We start from the raw sequence: 20,003 nt of genomic DNA on the forward strand, positions 1-20,003 counted from the left end.
TTCCCATGTAGACACCTTCCCCACCAGAATAAACTGATTAGTTAAGAAGGCTAGATCTTTTTGTGATTTTCATCCAATTAGCTAAATGCAATGATTAATTATGATGTTACATTATGTTGTGTGAAAATCAACAACACTGATCAATGTATAGGCACTTGGAAAGTGCACTATAGCAGATAAATGAATGGAAGAAGTCTTTATTCTGGAAGTGTTAGCCAGTAATTGGATTATACGATTGTTTGTCTGTCTGAAAGGCCCCTTTGTTGTAGAGAGAGATAAAGAGAGAGATGGAAACACAGGTAGTTGAAATGGGAATAAAGAAAGCCTGAGAGGTGTTCAGAATAGCTCTATTATGGGATGGCTGTTCCGGAGACCTTAATAGAAAACACAAATCAATTTGGACCTGGCCAAGCAATTGATAGATGTTTGTTCTATTTAAGATTAAAGGCCTGCAGTTGAAGTAAAACCAAAGATTATAGAAGAAGAAAAGGAGGGAAGAGAATACAAATACAATTGTTCTTCACAATGTCTCACACACACACACACACACACACACACCCACACACACACGCACACACACACACACACACACACACACACACCTCACCACCTCTTTATTGGACAGAAGTATTGAGAAACATATTTATGGACCGGATAACAGGCAACACTGAACATGTAAAGAAAATATCTCAAACACTGTCTTTCTGAGAGTAGCATGCAGCAGTTATGCAGTTATAACATGACCTGTTTAATCCAGTTAAGAGGCTGCTGCTCTGCTATGATTACCTTTGATGGGCGGTAGATATAGCTCAAGACTAGCCTAGTCACGTGTTTAGGAGAGAGGGCGCAGGGAGGAAAAGGATAAATGATCTCTCTGAGTATAATGAGTGTGTTGAGCTACGAGGGTTGGCTGGAGAGTTGATAAAGCTAATGAAGTCATCACTCGGCTTAGGATTTTAATTTGGCAAGAAGAAAACGGTGTTGAGGCCACCTCAGTCGCAATGAAACTGCCCTAAATAATTTTGTATCATGAACCTGCATCAACGCATAAACATCACAAACACGCACACACACACACACACACACACACACACACACACACACACACACACACACACAGACTATGTTAACCAAACTAAAGGATGACAACCATTTACAAACAGCTTAAAAATATATACATTATATTATAGATATTCAACAACATTTATACACCTACATTTGAAAGAGAGAAGAGACTTGCAAATTATATTTTCTGCCTGTGCATTAATTTCTCTGTTCAAACTACTCTCCAGTAATGAACTGGGAGGTCAACGCAGGTCAGCGCACTTTGCCATGTCCTTTCGGTCTCCATAATGGCAACATTATTGTCTCCATTCTTTAATGACAGCAGCGTTGATATTTTCACTGATAACGCCTGACCCTGATATGATGCATATGGCACACAACCCCCGCAGTGGTGTGGCTCCATGATAAAAAAACAAACAAACAGTCACAATATTTAGATAACCATAAAGGAGCAGGGCGACCCTGGGGAAGGGTCCTTTCCCCAGTTCCAACCTCATAATAATAAAGCGCTGGAGGTCAGTCGGATTGAGGCTGCCAGCAATGTCTGCACACTCCAACGCTAAAACAAGCACTTTTAAAGGGCTCAATTGCTTGTGAACCGGCACTGAGAGCAAAGTCTCCTTCAAACAGCCTGCTCATGGTGGAGGTGAAGGTGGTGGAGGGGGGCGTTGTGGTGTACTCCTATGCAAAAACACTTCACAGCCATCGCTCACAGCATCCGGGCGACACCTATATACCTTCATCTGACAACTTGGATTAAGACGAGGCAGCCTACAACTGTGTTCAACATGTGTTATCGAAAATGGTATGGTAATGTTGACTCGAACAACAAAGCAAAAATACGGTTTTCGCTGTTTGAACTGAATAATACATGCACAGTTGGACACAAAGTGCAGCGTGGTGGGGAGTAACACATTTAATTCACCACACTGTGACAAATCGAACTGTATCCATCTGGACCGGGCGTAGCATCTGTTGTGTTTTTGATGTGTACAATAGTGTAGGAGCTGTTGCTGTTTATTGTAACAGAAGCCATAGCAACAGAACATCTTCAAATTGGATGTGTGTGTGTGTGTGTGTGTGTGTGTGTGTGTGTGTGTGTGTGTGTGTGTGTGTGTGTGTGTGTGTGTGTGTGTGTGTGCACTCAATGTGTCACCCAGGCAGAACTATATTAACACCTCTCATCTCCATTATGACGAATGGTGTCACAATTCGTCCTCATTATTCAAGAAGATTAACTGATCTCACTCACCAATGTGGTTCACTGTCTTGATTAGTGTTATACACAGAAGACGCACTAGTCAAGCTCAAGTCATTTTCTCTCTCTCTCTCTCTTGCTCTCTCTTTCTCTTGGGTGCGTTGTGGGGTGAGGTATAGATTAAATGCAAATGGTTAGAACGTATATTTGAATCACTTGGTACGTCCTTAAACGTTAAAATCTGATTTTCTTTTCTATATAAATGTTGTACGTATGGGGTGACTGGAGCGTCAACAGTTTTTGCACTGCGTAAATAACGTTGTGTGTTGTTGTGAAGAGCGGCTGGGTTTATAGTCAGCCGTCATTTACTAGTGAGTAACAGTATCAGTGAAGATGATGAAGATGTGGATGGGATGTTGAACAAATAAGACAATTGGTAAGTGTATAACTAAAGTGATTTGATCATTCACCGTAATATCATATGAATATTAGTTGTACTGTGGATACATCAATTCTGAAACTTGGTTGCTGTGTTTCAGAAATCAGTTAGATTTGATTAAGCTAGTGCCAGAAGAAAATAAACATTAGGCCTCCTGTTTAAGACCCTTTTAAGAAAGTGTCAAAAGCTTGAAGAAAAGGACAGAAAGAAAATGCTGACTAATGTGGAAATGTAGACCATTTAATTGAAATTCTCGAAACGCCAATGTTGAGAGGTGTGTAAGATGCATATTCATTATCTGTCAGAATTATGTATCTCCACCAACAGGATTAAGAAAGCCACTCACACTATTGGGCAGGAAATTGACTGCAATTGAACTGTTAACAATAAATCTGCCAATGCCAGACTTAATGAGAAAAGGAAGGAGCAAAATGGAGCCATGGCAAGATATATATGCTTTTAAGATACCCAGCTCCTACTTGTTTTGGTGTGCTTTGATTGGGAGAAAACTGTCAAGAGCGGAAACAGATGACCAGTCTAGAGAGTTTGAGATCGTAATTAACAAAGGATGATTCTATATCCTGGAGTGATCAGTCAAGGACAGTTTATTTAGAATTAGATAGTTAATAGATGTTTGTAATTAATAGAAATTTGACTGTTTTTTTCTCTCTTTAGAGAGAATTTAGAGGTGTTTGATTTTGTTGACCCCAATTATTTATTTTTCCATTCTATTGGTTTCGGAGAGGGAGAGAGGGAAGAGATGAAGAGTGTTTTTGGAAACTAATGAATATTAAATTAAGACCTGGGAGGTTTTACTGGAGGTGTGTGTCTGAATGCCTAAACGCAAACCCTGCTACCCCCATGCTAGGAGAGAGTTGTGGTGGCCAATGACTTGAATGATGAAACTTACAGTCCCTTCCTATAGAAAATATACAGAGGACAATAGTCATATTGTTCTAGTCGAGGCCGCTTTTGACCAGGGCACTATCTGCTGGTATAAAATCTCAGGATAAGGGCCTTAAATGGCCTGAAGTTTGATCTATAGGCTCAACCCGGTATCACGCGATTTCGTGCTCATGCACACAAACGTTAATCGTGTTCCAGAGCACGATTGTCCTACTTTTTTTGTTCTACACAGAACCAAATGTAAACCAATGCATTTTGAATGGGAGCGTTTTTCAGACGAGAGAGAGAGTACAGTGCACCCTCTAGTTATATATGTCAATATTTCCGAGTTTTTAAGCTGACCTCCTCAAAAACTGAAACGAACGTGCTCCACAGAACACGCGTTTCTCAGACAAGTAACGTGCTCCACAAAACGAAACAAGAGAGAGAGATGGAGGGCGAGAGAGAGAGAGAGAGGCTTCAGAATGCTTTGCGCGAACAGTACAGTGCACCCTAGTTATGTTTATGCCAAACAGGGGAGAGGCACATGTAGAGACTCTCAGTGGGCAGCAGCAAGGGAGACCTCTAGGCGGGCCTCTAAACTCGATGAGGAAGGCGTTGCGGTGTGTCAGCATGTCTTCCTTTTAAAAGCCCTTAACATGTACCAAGGGGAGATATTTGCTTATCCTATGTATCTCCAAAATGAGCTTCTCCCAAGCGAGGCACAGTTTTTTGCTATGGATGTAGCATGCAAATACTGGCCATACCTGCAAAAAGTTGCTTCAGTCATTCCAGCTCTCAAGAACCTTACAGAAATGAATTCCTTCCTGAGCATCATGCATGCAAGAGCTCATGCAACCAAGTGGGAGGTCTGTTATCTGTTATTTTTAATTGAATACGCTATGTGTTACTATAGGAATGGACAGCTTTAAGCTGAATTCCTTTTCCATAATATTTGTCAACGTTTTCCAAGTGCTTCATTGGCTCTAATGTACCCCCAATTCACCCATCCTTGCAACAGATAAAATGACAACAAAGTAGATGTCAAAAGCAGATAAGTTACTTTGGTCTGTGAGTTTGTGCTATCATCTAATACTGCTCATAGATTGCAGACCATAATGTAATTCTCTGTATACCAGCACGTGTGGACATGCTCACTGTGCATGCAATGGGTTGGAACCATCACAAAGAATAGACGCTACACAAGGCCCAAGATATGTGAAGGTATGTTCCGTGTTCATGTATGTATGTTTTTGCGCCAGTTGTTAGGCAGACTGAGTTCCAATTGTAATTATTGTAAACATTGTAGACATCTAAAAGGGCAGAAGAAGAGGCAGAGAGGCTGTCACAACTGAAGAAGGACCTGCAGTGCTCAGATGCGATGGCTGTAGAGTGGATCGCTGAAGTCAAGGAATGGGCAGAGAGCGGTAAGGACAGAACAATATACACGCCTTTTTGCAGTTCTTTCCTTACAGACATTTGTGTTCAAAAGGTAATCAACAAAATACACAATCAGCGAAGCATTAGTGCCGCAAAAATCTAGAAATCTCAGTTGCATCTACAGAGACCCCAGTAACGGGTCTAAACGTTCTCCAGCAGTCCATTGAGGGTCTCCATCTGGGCCTCTACTGCCAGAATGTTATGTAGGCTTTTTCTTCAGTTATCCGGTATATGAAACAATGTACCTATATTGTTTTAATATAACCTATACAAAGTTTGTGTGTCTGCGTATATGAATCGTCTGCATATGTGAATCGTCTGCATATTAAGTTTCCCCTAAACAATCTAGACAGCAACAAGCTTTGCCATCGTCTCCGAAGAAAGTTGACGGTGGACAAAAAGCGCCTTCTCCAGGAGATTGAGAAACACAACAGTCTTGCTGCAGACCTCTCCAAAAGGATTGATGTGGCCTTGGTTCTTTGGCTGGACAGAGCACTGACACAATATGGCCATGGGAGGACTATGGCAGTGGTATGCATTTTTCAATGCTTTTAAAATGTCATGCAGTATGCGGAATAGTGAACTATTCTGAAAATGATACATTAAGTATAATGGTGGGTTTGTAATATAAATTTAAGAAGAAAAAAAAAAGATAATAGGAAAGAAACATCATTTCTAAATTCTGTTGCCATTATGGTTGCATTGCTAAATGTGATGCTAGATACTCATGTATTGATGTTACTTTTTTGGATCATAAGTAACAATCAGGATCAAGAAACAACTACACAACCAGGAAATGCTGAAAACACGGCTGGAGGAGGAGCTCCCTACCCTGGTGTTGGAGATGGCCCAGCACTGTATGTGGTTGCAGAACCTGGGAGTGGCCCTCAAGACAGAGCTTGCAAGATACGGTAAGTTAAAGACAAGTTTTGGGGATCCCATTTAATGTGTAATGTATTCAATTAGTGGGTGATGTCTCAATATACATTAACTTAGTTGGGTTTTCTGTCCTCTCTCTTTACTTGTAGAAGATGAAAATGGACTTCACCGTCTCTTAGCAAGAAGACTTGCAAAAGTGGCAGAACAACATCAAATGGTCCTGCAGCCGTATAAGACTGCTCTAGGTCCGCTGGCATCTGTCCTCCTTGATGTTTGTGAGGAAGAGGAATGTGATCCGATGGGCCTGAGCAGTCCAGACACCAGCGAGGATGAGGAAGAGGCAAGGGAACACTCAACTTAGTTGGTGGTGTGGTTTCGCTTCTCAATTGATGTACATGTACATCATTGATCATTGTTATTGCTCTGTTTAAAATAAAATATTTGAATGATGAATTTATTATTTTTTTTTATAATTATTGTCCGATTTTTGCTGTGTGTGTTTGTGTTTGTGTGTGTGTGTGTGTGTGTGTGTGTGTGTGTGTGTGTGTGTGTGTGTGTGTGTGTGTGTGTGTGTGTGTGTGTGTGTGTGTGTGTGTGTGGTGGGGAAGGGGGTAAAAAATAAATAGTGCTATAACCTCAGTGACTAACCTCATGACTCGGAGAGTGGTAAATGTTCAACATGTGGTTTATTCTAACAGAGACACAAGGTAAACGGGCTTGCGTTCTGGAGGTGGTTCATGAAGCATCTGCCGAACACAGGTAAAAAAACAGTTATATTGGGAGTGGGCGGAACGGTAAAAAAAACCACGCCTACATGTTCTAATTTACCCAGGTAAACCTTTGGTCTGTCTTGGCTTAAACAGAAATGGCAAAGTGGCCATGTTTGTAGTCTTTAACTTACCTAACTTTAATTTATACTTCCATGGTAGGTAAACAATGCGACTGGTCTCGCTCAGACCTCTCGCTTATGATGCTACAATGCTAACAATGCTAGTTACGAGAATATTTCTGCATCCGGCACGTCATGCACTAGGGCAGGGGGGCCCAAATTCTTCCCAGTGGAGGGCCAAAATGTAATCGTGGGGAGACTCGTGGGCCAAAATTTAAAATTTTCAGTATATTTAGTCAAATATATGGGAGGCGGCTGAACAGGATAGGAGCTCAACAGCGCCACCCTACCATCAATGTATCACAATGTTATTCTACGGTAAGGAATGGAAGTGCACCAATAAATAATATTCAATGAGAGCGAGCGTAGATTCCGAGCGCTGATGGCGTTAAACAATAATATATACAGTGGGTAAGGCGCGGGCCAAATAAAATCGGGCCCCAAATTAGGCAGCCCTGCACTAGGGAGTAGCTAGGCACCCATGTTGCGGAAGCAAATCACTCCTTGATGTTGCCCTGCGCTATTGAGCGGTTTTCATTGGAATGAATGGGCGGCAATGTTTTATTCCGCTGTCCTTTCTTTAATAGGTCCGTGGTCTGGAGAAGAGAGAATACATTTCTTTCTGCTTCCGATACGTTTTTGCGGTAGCCAATCACCAAGCTGGCTTTTCCCCTTGGCGCGCTATTGGCTGGTTTAACACAATGACGACAGGGAAGCGACGGCAAACAGCCAATCGCGTACAGAGTCAGCTGAACTAGGCCTGTTGATCACGCCTCTTCTGCTGAAGAAAATGAGCGCAGCATCCCCAGACCAACATGCAATCTACGATTGAGCTTGGTCTGGCAATAGCCTGACTAGTGTTGTCCATTATGTAGTGAAGAAACACTTCATAACTGTGGTTAGCTTGACACATGTCTTCAGAAATAGCATAGACTAAGATAATTTACATCAGTGTCCAGAGGCTCATGGATAATTAGAATGAATAATGAAAATGGGAGAAACGTAAATAACATGGATCATTCGTTTTCTTGTTTTCTTTTATTAAATTCAAAATCAAGTTTAACAATGTTAAAAAAGATATATATTTGTGTATACATAAAATAGATTTTGATTGGGCGGTGCACTGTACTGTCTGCACAAACCATTCTGAAGCTCTCTCTCTCTCTCTCTCTCCCTCCCTACCTCTCTCTTTCTCTCTCTCTCTCGTTTCGTTTTGTGGTGCATGTTAATTGTCTGAGAAACACGTGTTCTGTGGAGCACGTTTGTTTCATTTTTGAGGTCTGCTTAAACAATCTGAAATATTGACATATATATATAACAAGAGCGTGCACTGTACTGTCTGCGCAAACCATTCTGAAGCCTCTCTCCCTCTCCCTCCCCTCTCTCTCTCTCTCTCTCTCTCTCTCTCTCTCGTTTCGTTTTGTGGAGCAGGATAATTGTCTTAGAAACGCGTGTTCTGTGGAGCATGTTCGTTTCAGTTTTTGAGGTCTGCTTAAAAAATCTGAAATATTGACATATATATAAGGGGTGTAACGGTACACTGAAGTCAAGGTTCGGTTCATACCTCGGTTCAGACATCACGGTTCGGTACGAGTTCGGTACAATGAAGGGAAAAGAAAAAACAAAAATGCAGAAGGCAATTATTTTTTATTGTCTCAGGTTGTACCTCCTAGTGTCATACAGTCTCTCCCCTGAGCTAGCTGCAACAGCCTGAACTGTGTAATTTAAGATGTAAACAGTAAACAATAAGTACCCCACATCACCTCCAGACTCCATCCATAACTAGTCTTATTTATGAAACTGCAAAGTACACAGAATTTGCGCATTTCCACCGGATGGTGCGGGTCGGTTCGGTGCGGCTTGGTGGAGTAGTGAAGGTGCTTTTCGGCGCACCTCAGTTACGGCTCGCGTTTCCACCGCCGACAGTACCCATATGGTAGGGGGAGGGGGGGTTAAACCGGATTGCGATATAGCAGCCTGACACAGTGTAGCTTGAAAAGAATAACGCGCACAATGAACAAAGATCAACCATGTAGGACGTCAAAGAAGGACGGCAAACTTGGTACACTTTTGTGCGACATTTTCTTCAATAAAAAAAGCTTTCGTCGTTGTCCAGAAATACCTCGCGGATAATGTGTTTGTTTATTATCCCCCAGTCTCACGGAAGTGCGATTCTGTCGACCAATCAACGGACGGCGTGTGTGGCTCAAATTTGCCGGCACCCTTTCAGGCATCTCAGTTGTCCCTGAATATTGCGGATCTAATATTAGTTCGGCATTGCATTAATTAATTTGCACGCCAGTTTTATTTAATTTTATACTGTGTATTCTCCGTGTAAATACATGCACCGAACCGTGACGTCTGTACCGATTCGGTTCAATACGAATACATGTATCGTTACACCCCTAATATATATAGTTAGAGGGTGCACTGTACTGTCTGCGCACACTCTCTCTCTCGTCTGAAAAACACTCCCATTCAAAATGCATTGGTTTACATTGTGTTCTGTGTAGCACGAAAACATCGGAGAAACGCTCCCATTCAGAATGCATTGGTTTACATTTTGTTCTGTGTAGAACGAAAAAAGTACGAACAATCGTCCTCTGGGACACAATTCAATAGATTAACGTTTGTGCGCATGAGCACGAAATCGCGTATTACTTGATAAATGGGTTGATAGGCTAGTGCTTAATGGCAGCAAAATGTGATTGGCTCCTGTTGAAATACACCGGATATGGCCCTGGAATGGCTGAGCAATTACCCCTGATGGGGCCTGAAGAATTAGACATTGATTAAAAAATGTTTCCTAGGTCTGCTTCTGATAGCATCGCAGGTGGTCAGGATACGCTGGCAACCCAATGTCACCACCACCACAAAGGTGATTCGAAGAGTCTTTGTTTTGCGATCACTTAAACAGCTAGGGTCCGCACTCTGCACGCCGTGGGTCACGCCTTCGCCTGGCTAGTTGTGTTAAAAGGTGAAGGGCTGCAGAGGTGTTCTTGGCTGGTGGGAAAGGTCTCCAAGTCCCTGCCAGGGGGCCTCAGAGTGGAAACTGAGCGCTAATGGCAGACACACCTTCAGTTCTCTGGCCGTCTCCCCTGCTGTTCAGGGGAGATTGAGTCAGTGGGGAAGAAGGATGCATATTACACTTGCATGAGTGTCACACATACACTCTCTGGCAGAGATGAAGGCGTCAAGGTCAGCTGAGGTTTTTTGGCACAGACTCTTCAACCAAAGGCAGCTGGCGGTCTGTGCATGAACCTCCCATCGAGACAAGAAGGGCTGACCTCCGGTAGAGGATTGTACGGCGAAAGAGCTAACCAACACACATGTGGCACACCTTCATCCCAGTACGGGGGGACGGGACGTCCTTTCGAACGCTTAAATCATAGTACATGGGGAGGGACTTCCTTTCAGCTACACCTTCATCCTAGTTCAGGGGGAGGGACTTCCTTTCAATCACACCTTCATTCTGGTGCGGGGGGACGGACGTCCTTTCAGTTTATTATATATATATATATATATTGCATATATATATTTATTGCATATATATTTGGGATCGACCGCTATATAGGCCGGCCGATATTATTGGCCAATTTTTGCGTTTTTTACGTCTATCGTATCGGCCGATATTTTTTTCAGTATTGCCGATTTTTTATTTTTTAATTTTAATTTTTTTATTTTCTTCGGCACACATCTAGAAAACTGTAGGGTCTGGCAACGAGTAATGAAAATGGCCCAACTCGAGGGGCCGCACCAAGCATGCCTTTGAAAATATCTGAAGAATACAAGGGATGACGTATCCAGACCAGTGGAGCTAACCAATAGATAAGACTCTTGCCGTATCCGGTCGGTAAAACAGCAACACTTTTGGCCCGCCTATATTGATACATCGATGTGATTGATTAATGTTCTGGGCCAGGGGAGGCCCAGAATATACACAAGTATATTGCTTGTTCCCAGAGTGACTCTCTGAGCAAATTCAAATTGTGCTCTTGCGAGAACTCTGGATTTCCAGGGTATTATCGGCTCCAAATATCGGCTCAGGAAAATCGGTACCAGCGTATTGGTTATCGGCGAAGGCTGATGAAAAAATATCGGTATCGGTATCGACCCTAAAAAACCCATATCGCTCGATCCCTAATATATATATATATATATATATATATATATATATATATATATATATATAATAAAAATAAACATGATCTATTTATTTAGTATTCTAGACTGGTACATTATAGAATAGTTGGATTGATGCCCAAAATCTTTCTGCGTAGGTTGGGCCCTTGTGACAGGCGTGTTACGAGTGAGCCTGGCAAGAGAGTTTGGTGTGTACCACCTCCTTTAAGCGAATTCTAAAACTATCTGTCATATTTCATGTGGTTTCATTTCCATGGGGTTTATTGCATATTACTTTGGGGTTTTGAAGTTTGTAGTCTCACTCATGAGTTAGAAGAACCCAATTACACAGTCTGAACAAAGTGGCTTTGTAATAATTCACCATTCTTTCATTAATTCGCATTACAAAGTGAGTGAATTGAATAATGATTATGATCCTGTTAGAATGAAACTGTTCTATGTAATCATGGCTTCAAGGGAGACCAACACACCAGCACAACTGTCACCATGGTAACAAGTCAAGCATGTGTGCGTCAAAGTGATTTAAAGTGAAGCACAGCTTAAATTATACTCCTAGAGCAGAGGAGGTAGTGGAGGTGGGAACGGGGCAGTGTTGTTTTCAAACAGAGCTCGAGTGAAGACGTGTTCATTAAACAGCATGACATCCTGAGAGCCCTGGAGACGGAGAAGGCCACCACGGATACACTCCAAGCAATGAGCACCCTGATGAGGATAAACCTGCATCTATGGCCTCTTTGGTGGACCACAGCAAACCAATATCCAATTATACAATAAGTCAAAAGAGAAGTCTTCTGCAGCGGCTTTAGATGGTCGATTTAACAGTGTTTAAATATTAATAATGCAGGTTCAACATGCATACATTGTTATTGTGTACGCTCCAGATTAAATGCTTCTTTGGTAGAACTTTAAAAGGGTCTTGTTGCGACATTAGGGGGCTGACATATTGCAAGCACCACGTAGCGAGCGCCTACAGCCCCCATGGCCACTGCATCGATGGCTGGTCTAAAGCAAACGCTGTGACTGCTGAAAGCACTGACACATTTTGACATTTTGTCAATATGTTATAGAGAGTGAATCTGTTAGGGCCACACCTAATAAATTTAAGCAATTAAATTTTAGAAGATTTTTGAAACCTCTGATGAATAATAATATACATTTCAGCTTTCATACAAAATATTGAGACATTTTATATTAATTTACTACTTGTCAAACACACACACAAACACACACTGGTACTATCTATTCAACTTCGATTTGTGGTTGGTAGGTAAACCGAAATGTATGGGGTAATCTGTCTTTTTTATTTCCCTGCCCGCTGAGCATAGCAAAACAATACTGAGCAGACCAGCTGTGGCAGCCATAGTCAAAAGCCCATCCAATGGAAGGAGCCACGGCAAAATCGTTGCACCAGTGAAACGACATGTCAGGCACGGTCCATGCTCGACCTTTGGCCGCTATATTCTGCAAACATATATGGATGTGTTTTGAGACTGTGATCATTTTCTGAAGAAAAAAACATGGACAGACAGTATAAGTGTGACCATAATAAAGTGTGAACATTGATAAAAGAAGGGATCGAGGGTCTCTTAAAAGAAGGATTGTCCTTAACCCATCTGCTTAATTTTCAGCACATGGAGCAGTGAGTCTCTCCATGTTGTGGGATGAGGCAGAGAGGTATTCGAAGGTCACACAGCCCTGGATGACCAGTAATTATTCCCACAAGCAACAGACAGACCGACCTCACTCAGCAGCAACTGCCCCTTCCACTCAGAGTACAAACTACAAACAAAAGGCACATGCTGTGTTTATGCCGCTCTTGCTTTTTGGTTTTGCTCCGTCCAGAGACAGTGATTGTTATTGTAATCCAACTATTGTGGACATTGTGTAGAAAACACAGACCGCACACCTGCTCTAGGGCTCCCTATTATCAGTACAATATTAAGGTTATGACGACCCCTAAAAAGAGGGGACATCTGTGTTTATTCAAAGACTGTTGGTTGTGGCCGAACATCATTTATGCATTAAAGTGCAGAGAGAAAATGCAATACTTGCAAAAGTAAAATTGATTAAATTGCAATGAACATTACTTGCTTGCGGCCTTAACACATTGATCATTTTAGTGCCGAGTTGATTCAGATCAACAATGATTGTTTTTTTCACTATATTTATTTAGTCCTGGGTCTTCACTTTGCAAAGTTCGATTCAAAGCACTTTCTTTGCAACGTCGCCTGGACTCACCTGGACTCTGCATAGCCTCCTCCTTTGGCCCCCACCGCCCCTTCTCTTCCCTTACTCTCCTTTAAAAAAAACCCTGCCGCACATATTGTATTGTACGTGTATTGTACGTATAACACTAGCAAATCACACGTGTGAAACTAGCCTTAAATGTGTCATGAAATATGAAATAGATCAGTTTGGGGCCAGGTGCAGTGTGAACCCATAGCAACTCACGGTCACAGGACTTGTGTGTCAGGAGGAGCGTGTCATCTCAGGTGAGTGAGTACACAATACATTTAACAGATTAGCACTCCACCAAAGAGATGTCCCACTGCCAGAAAAGACAAAGCAACAGTAAAATGACCACACCACCAAGGTCCCTGGAATTAGCTTTCAGCACAGCATGGTAGCCAAGCTCAGTTTAGCCTCAACCACGAGACATTGGATGGACATGAACGACTTGACATTACATACAGCAACTGACAGGCAGTACTCAACAGAAAGTGTTTGAGTGGGAGTAGAGGGAACAGTGGGAACAGAGTGCGGAAAAGTAGTTCTGAAAAGTGTGGAAAAGGGACCATTAGTGCCTCCCCCGGGCAACAGCTGGACGACGGAAGGGTGACCGCACGAGATATGATTTTCCTTTCCCCCACGTGGTTTTGAGTCGATGTCACTTACAAATATTCATCAATAAAGGTGTATGTGTGTGCGTGTGGGTGTTTGTGCTTGTGTGCGTGCATGTGTGTGAGTGAGTGAGTGAGAAAGGATGTCTTGGCTGAACACCGGCCCTCCTCTTTTCTCCCCTCAGTGGTTAAATCCTATTTCTTCCTCTCTCGATTACTCTCCAGTAGCTGGACGTGAACAGACCACGGACGGGGAACAGAGGGAGGCTGGGCGGTGAGGAGGACTATTAAGAAGGGGATGTGTAATTGAAACAGACAGTGTTGTAGCTCGCCCTCTCCCATTGTCGTGGACGTCTATTCTTTATTCCAGAAGGGCTCTCAGCAGTGTACCTTGGCAGGAGACTCAGTCACCAAGCAGCAGAACAACAGAGAGCTCCAATTCTCTATTAAGAGCAGGGAGGTCAATAACAACAAGGCTGTAGGGCAACCCTGGGAAGAATTTGATTTATATTTAAAAGAATGATATCTTTATTTATAAAAATCCAATTATTATATTTATTAATTTATTTATAGGTATAATGTGATGCATCTTTTATGTTTGTCATGTTTTATGACAAACAATTAACCAAAGCACCAACACATTAAATTCTCATTATAAAGAAACACTTGATGATAAATATAATGAGATATAATCAATCATAGGGGAGAGGGTGGAATACTATGATGTTTCACATTAAAACATCTCAGATCAAGTGTCATCTGTTGTACGCCGTTCATCCGAAATTCATCTGTTAACATTCTGCCGGGTTGTTTAGCAGCAGGTCAGGGTCTGTTTATAGTTTATTGTGGACGGTAAGGGCCAGTGTCTGTCAATAAGGAACACAGAGCTACACAAGCAAAGGAGTGAGGGAGAAGAAAAGAGGGAGGAATGAATGCAAAGGTTAATGTCAGGGGCCTCTTGGACTGACAGGTGCATTTCATACTGGACTGAAAGGACTGTGCTTTATTGATCCTTGCTACTAGTATACTGTGTATCTTGAGACACACACACAATCAGACACACAAACACTTACTCAATACTGACACTGTGGCCAAGACCAACACACACGACAACATGGCTCCGACCCAAGTATCTATTTAAGACGGAAAGTGTATACCTCTACCGCTTGGAGAAAAGAACAGAACTAGCAGGAGCAGCAAACACAGGCTTCTTTAATTGTGGTTATCACGATGCCATCAATATGATTGCTATAGCATGATGAGTGAATGTGCCCACAAACCACTACTCTAGCTAGAACCAGGGCAGCCTATTCCTCTGACTCTGACGTTAACGTGCCACATAGCTGGGGTAAATTAATAGTAGTTTGAGGAGAAAATGTATGCAAGAGAGAAAAATTGCTTTTTGTTAATGACTTTTTGTTTATGTTGATGCAGCAGTCGGACAAACATGATGATTACTTTGTCACTACGACGTGGAAAAAAGAGACAAAAACAGAGAGAGACATTTATATTCTGTCATGAGGCAGTCTGGGTTGAACATTCAAACAGTTCTGACCCATGATCTCCAAGGGATACGATTGTGATTCTGTTTGTGTCCTGTGGATTTCTTGCACTGCATTTGAAATTCCCCCTTTTTCTTTCGGCATGAGATTAAAGAAAATCGACGAGTGTGTGGGTGTGTGTGCAGAGATCAGATTATGTATTCTGTGCACATACCACACACAGTGTGACCAAAATGTTTGGTGTAAGCAAATGGGAGGTTTACCATGGTAAATATGCGCCACTGTGTCTAGTGTGCGCTGCTCCACCCAGAGTCAAGCCAAACACACAAACCACACACACACACAAACAGCGACACACACACACATCCTTTCCAGCTCTACTCTGTATCAAGTTATGAGATTTTAACTTTAACAACAAAGTAGCATTATATACGGTCAAATGCTCAGATATCTAAACATGAATCCAACTCTTTTTACATAGAGATGTATTGGATTAACACCGTATATCTTGAGATTTTCAGATATTCCTGTCTGTATCTGATTCCTCACATGGAGAACATCACAGGTGAGCCACCGAGGACAGGAATAAAAAGTATCCGAGTGTGAGCTGAATAACGAAGCTGATCTAACCAAGTCTTCTAGTCTGCGCTGACATTTCGTTGCTGCTCATAAATGAGATACTTCAAACTATGACATTACTTAGCGGAGCAGATTACTTACGTTTACACCCTATGTCTCCATAAAACACTGGCATTTGGTCAAACGATGAGAGGACACAACCTCAGTTCCCAACGTGATCTTCAATCTGAACGACAAAAATAGGTTGTGTGTCAACATGACAAGGAACGACCTGTTTGAGCGTTAACTTGTACAGCGCCTCCGATTGACTGGTCGAAGAAATGGCAATTTGTCAAGTATGTCCAGTTTCTGTCTGCCTTAGCAAAATGGATGACATTCGTTTTAACATAGTTTCGGTATTTTGATAACACTTCATGCGGGAAATTATTTCTTTATTATTTTTGTTCAGGTTATCTATATGATATTTAGTTTGTTAGGTATTGCAAAGTTTTCTATCATTGCCATGGTTATTGAAACAGACGCTGCGCCCCCTCTAAACAAGCAGCTTAACTGTTGTTTGAATCATTGTCTTGGCATTGTGTTAAGTGCTATTAAGGTGAGGACTGCATGCAGCGCTCAACTATTGTTCTTCTTAAGTTTTCTTCTTTCTTTCTTTCCTCTTTATTATCTCTCCAAATTTAGGGACCTATCTCCTTCCTCAATTTTTCACCTAGAGACACCATTCGAATTTTAAAATGTTCAGAATAGTTTGGAATCGCGAGCTTCTTTTCAGATTTTTTAAATATTTTATACTTTTTAAGATATTCTACTTTTAAAATACTATCTTTTTTGTAACATGGGAGTCAATGGGAGGACTGCAGACCCGTCCTCTGGTACTTCCAACTATTTAAGACTTAACTAAATCAAATTTCAGCCTTTTATCTTCGTTCAAACCATTTGACAAATCTACACACTTGTATCTTCAATAATATCGAAACGGAATTTATATATAATCTAAACTTTCTTCAGAATCACAGTTTTAGTTTCATACCGGCTTCGTTTTCAGCTGCTTTCATTGAAGACGTCTGCCCATTCTGACACTCCTACTTCTTAAAGGGTAATTCCGGTGTAAAATGGATTTGGGATATATTTTGTATGATAACGAGTTGAAACGTTCGTTTTGGAGCACAAAAAACGTATATAGACGCTTTCTTCAGTTGGCTGTTTATAGCCGATTCTATCAAAACACTATAAACTTAGAACGATGGGGGCACTGGTTAAGGTAAAAACTAAATCGCTATTTTAAACCACTTAAAAGGCTAAAAGTTGCCCGACACGCCTGTGGTAGTTTAATAAGGGTCTTAACATATGAATCGAGTCTTAAAAACAAAATGGCGTCGACGGGTGATCTACTGATGGTATTGTGTGTATAAAATGTATTTTTTAATAAACAATCTGTACACTTACAAAGTTCTCAATGCCTCGTTTCATATGTTAAGACCCTTATTATACTACCAAAGAAGTGTCGGGCTACTTTTAGCCTTTTAAGTGGTTTAAAATAGCGATTAAGTTTTTACCATAACAAATGCCCCCATCGTTCCAAGTTTATAGTGTTTTGATAGAATCGGCTAAAAACAGCCAACTGAAGAAAGCGTCTATATACAATTTTTGTGCTCCAAAACGAACGTTTCAACTCATTATCATACAAAACATATCCAAAATCCATTTTACACAGGAATTACCCTTTAAGACATCGTATTCGTAACTCAATCATTTTTCAACCGTTTACCTTCGTTCAAACCATTTTAAAAATCTACATACTTGTATCTTCAATAATATCCAAACAGAATGTCCATATCATTTAAAATGTATTCAGAATCACAGTTTTAGTTTCATACCGGCTTCGTTTTCAGTTGGTCTCATTGATTTAACGCTGGAGCGTGAGGACGTTCAGCAGTGTTGCCAGATTGGGCAGTTTTTCCTGCCTGATTGGGCTACTTTTAATCATGCACTGGCTCGCTATTCTCTTAAAGACACTGACACACACACACACACACACACACACACACACACACACACACACACACAAATGATAGGGCACCACCACACAAGTTAAGTAACGATTGCTGTTGGCTTCAATATCATGCAAGCACTTTGTTTTATTTTTATTTTTTTCTACATCACAATTACCTACCATTACGAGTGTTGTTTGGTCTAGTAGGGAATTCGCAAAATGGCGCTGCTGCTGCTTGCTTATGGCTGGTTCAGACTACGATTTCAGCCCGATTTTGCCCCGATTTGTTTGTCGCAGATAAATTTGAAATAAATAATAAGTAGGTTAACATATTGACTAGACAAACGGCAAACTGACAAATTATATTTTTCTATAATCTCCCTGCTTCTGAAATCTCTGCTTAGCACTCGTCCGCCGGTTTTCCATAAGCATTCCACTGTGCGATCATCCCTGCTGCATATGCCCTCACACATTGTTGAAATCATATGGTGGATAATTTATTCTTTCTATGTTGCTTTTAGTTAATGATGGGGCTATAATAATACCACGTTGGCTATGTTTGCTGACAACAGGGGACATTTCATAGTGGTTGGACATTTTAGCGAGTCAACAGGCTTTTTGTCAGGAAGCGGTACACGCAACTCAAAATCGGGATGACATTACAGCTCATCCACGCATCTCTACTAACTAGACTTCACTGCACTACGCAGAGGACCGCTATCATAATGCCTAGTATAGGAACTCGGGATCCATTGTTATATCCACTTTGTTGCTGCGTTGATGCTGCGTGAAGCACTGCATTAAACACGACCAAAGTTCTACAGTCAAATCCAAAAGCCATCTATAGTGATGATTGTGATGATGATGAGGATTATGATGACGATGATGACAATGAAGAAGGTTATTATGATGATTCAGTGTTTACTTTGCGGTGACGACACATTATTTGGATCACAACGGGGCTGCACACACCAGCAGTGCAATAGATTTGACCTTTCAGATTCTTCAGTTCAATTAATTTTACATTTTTGCATTTTTAGCAATGCTTTGCACTTTTCATTCACTTTATTTGTTTCCAACCATTGACATTTTCTTAAATGGTATGCATGTTGACATTGTTTACTCCATTTAGACTTTTTAACTTTTGTTGAAATCCCTTCACTTGATTTAAGCCATTTAACGTTTATGTCTTAATCTTTGTGGCTTTATTCCAAAATATTTTCCACCTCACTTTGTATGCCTACTACAGCACTCACTGCATTTTCTGCAGGAAATGCATTTTCTAGTTTATGATGATGTTCTTTCATTAAAACATAGATTTTCGAAAACCCTACAGATTTATTTTTTCTTCTTTGGGAAGGACTAGGTCGATGTGTTTGTGTTGGCCAATCTGGAAGGCTATGTTGCTTTTGCCAAAAAAATCCATTTCAAATGTTTATTTTATGTATACATTTTGTTGACCAAGATAATCCTGACGAATGAAGCCCCTTTTAAAGGTTTCTGAAGCGTGAATGCATCAATGAAGTAAAAGGCTGAAAGAAAAGGTTTTCAAAGGATTACTAGAATAATCAACATGGGGTCATAGACATGTAGGAAGTGATGCAAACATTATTCATGGGGGCACAGAATGATTCAGGAGTGAGATAGAAATGGCTGGTCTTTTTTAATACGATTCAGAGCATTAGGGCCTCAATTTGTCCGCTCTAGCCCTACAATAAGTGATGTAATTAGTGTGTGACCTTGGGGTCACAGACACTTGGGAGCTAAAGACCATGGGTCTTTAGCCCACTTAATGACAATAAAATCTTAGTTAATGACATGAAATCGACATTTCTTAGAATAATATACCTAATGGACAACTTTTCTGCGTCTTATTTGTTAGTACTTAGTTTAATTATATGGCTAGTGCAAAACAATATTTTGGATACGTTTACTTGTATCATGGCAAAACACAGGCCCCCTTCATATTGTTGACCTGCATAACATTGAAGAAATGTCTCTTTGATCACAAATACTCAAAGGCATTCACTTTTCACATACATTTAAAAATTGAACATTAAACAAACACAACATAATTCAAATGACGGCGGAGTGCTGCATAATCACAACTCACTCATCCTTTTTTGTTTTGCTCAGAACCTGAAACAATAG

The sequence above is a fragment of the Pollachius pollachius genome (genome assembly GCF_949987615.1).
Source record: "Pollachius pollachius genome assembly, chromosome: 3".
NCBI classification, from domain to species: Eukaryota; Metazoa; Chordata; class Actinopteri; order Gadiformes; family Gadidae; genus Pollachius; species Pollachius pollachius.